This window comes from Bos grunniens, chromosome 3, assembly GCF_055505025.1.
Source record: "Bos grunniens cultivar Pamir isolate PY7600 chromosome 3, Bosgru_T2T1.0, whole genome shotgun sequence".
Classification (NCBI taxonomy): Eukaryota; Metazoa; Chordata; class Mammalia; order Artiodactyla; family Bovidae; genus Bos; species Bos grunniens.
In genome coordinates, this window is record NC_141167.1 from 90,319,389 (window position 1) to 90,321,760 (window position 2,372).

Consider the following 2,372-nt stretch of genomic DNA (forward strand, 5'->3'; position numbering starts at 1 on the left):
GTATCTCCTCACAACCTCCCCTCCTGACCTTGAACGTGGAGTAGCTCCCCTGGGCCCTCCTGCGCCCGTGCAGCCACCACTCATCTCCAGAATGCAAGGTCAATTTACTATTCAAAAATCAATCAGTATAACAACCACATTAACAGTCTAAAAAGGAAAAATCTTATAATTAATCTCAATAGTTACAGAAAAATCTTTTGTCAAAATTCAAAAACTCTAAGCAAAGTAATGATAGAAGGGAACTCTCTCAATTTATTAAAGAACATTCAATATGTCAACAAATTTGGAAAACTCAGCAGTGGCCTCAGGACCGGAAAAGGTCCAGTTTTCATTCCAATCCCAAAGAAGGGCAATGCCAAAGAATGTTCAAACTGCCATACAATTGCACTCATTTCACATCTAGCAAGGTAATGCTCAAAATCCTTCAAGCTAGGCTTCAGCAGTACATGAACCAAAAACTTCCAGATGTACAAAATGGATTTAGAAAAGGTAGAGGAACCAGAGATCAAATTGCCAATATCCACTGGATCCTAGAGAAAACAAGGGAATTCCAGAAAAATATCTACTTCTGCTTCATTGACTTTGCTAAAGCCTTGGACTGTGTGGGTCACAAATTATGGAAAATTCTTAAACAGGTGGGACTGCCAAACCACCTTACCTATCTCCTGAGAAACTTGTGTGCAGGTCAAGAAACAAGAGTTAGAACCAGACATGGAACAACTGACTGGTTCAAAATTGGGCAAGGAGTATACCAAGGCTGTATAGTGTCAGCCTGCTTATTTAACTTCTATGCAGAGTGCATTATGTGAAATGCCAGGCTGATGAATCATAAGCTGGAATCAAGATTGCCAGAAGAAATATCAACAACCTCAGATATGCCTTAGGGTCTTCCCTGTAGCTCAAATGGTAAAAAATCTGCCTGCAACACAGGAGACCCGGGTTCAATCCCTGGGTCAGAAAGATCCTCTAGAGAAGGGAATAGCAGTCCACTCCAGTATTCTTGCCTGGAGAATCCTATGGACAGAGGAGCCTGGCAAGCTGCAGTCCATGAGACCACAAAGATTTGGACACGACTGAGCAACTAACACTACTACATTCAGATATGCATATGATACCACTCTAATGGTGGAACTAAAGATAAACTAAAGAGCCTCTTGATGAAGGTGAAAGAGGAGAGTGAAAAAGCTGGCTTAAAACTCAACATTCAAAAAACTAAGATCAAGGCATCTTATCCATCACTTCATGGCAAAAAGAAGGGGGAAAAGTGGAAACAGTGATAGATTTTATTTGGGAGGCTCCAGAATCACTGTGGACAGTGACTGCAGCCATGAAATTAGAAGACACTTGCTCCTTAGAAGGAAAGCTATGACAAACCCAGACAGCATTTTAAAAAGCAAAGACATCACTTTACTAATCAAAGTTATGGTTTCCCAGTAGCTGTGTATGGATATGAGAGTTGGACCATAAAGAAAGCTGAACACCAAAGAATTGATGCTTTCGAAATGTTGTGCTGGAGAAGACTCTTGAGAGTTTCTTGGACAGCAAGGAGATCAAACCAGTCAATCCTAAAGGAAATCAACCCTGAATATTCATTGGAAGGACAGATGCTGAGGCTGAAGTTCTAATACTTTGGCCAACTGATGCGAAGAGTCGATTCATTGAAAAAGACCCTGATGCTGGAAGAGATTGAGGGCAGAAGGAGAGGCGGGCAACAGAGGATGAGATGGTTGGATGACATCACTGACTCATGATGGACATGAATTCAAGAAAACTCTGGGAGATAGTGAAGGACAGGGAAGCCTGGCATCCATGGGGTGGTAAAGACTCAGACACGACTTAGTGACTGAACAACAGAAAAACCACAGCTATTGTAACACTAAATGGTGTAATGCTTTTTCTCCTAAGATTAGGAACAAGGAAAGGTTCTCTGTTCTCCGCAAGTCTTTTCAACATTGTACTGAAGGTACTATTCAGATCCACTCAGCAAAAACAAGAAAAGAAATAGAAGGCATCCAGACTAGAAAGGAGAAATAAAACCTTTTATCCTGAAATTTACTTTCTCTAAGTGCATAAACTCATTACCTTGGCATAATGGAATTTGGAAAAGTCCACTTATCTGCTGGGTATTAGCTAACACATTCTACTCCTTTGTCTACCGTTCTTCTTTTTAACATCTGGAGGATTTGCTTGGATTAGACACAGCCAGGAACTTCCATTCTGATATCAGTGCTAAGGTCTGATCAACCTTTCCCCCTTCTCCTCCTTCTTTCTTCTTCTCCTTCTTCTTCTTCCTCTTCCCCTTTCCCTCCTCTTCCTCCTCCTTTCTTCTTCTTCTCTCTTTCTTTCTCCTGGAATCAGAAGACTAAACAGTT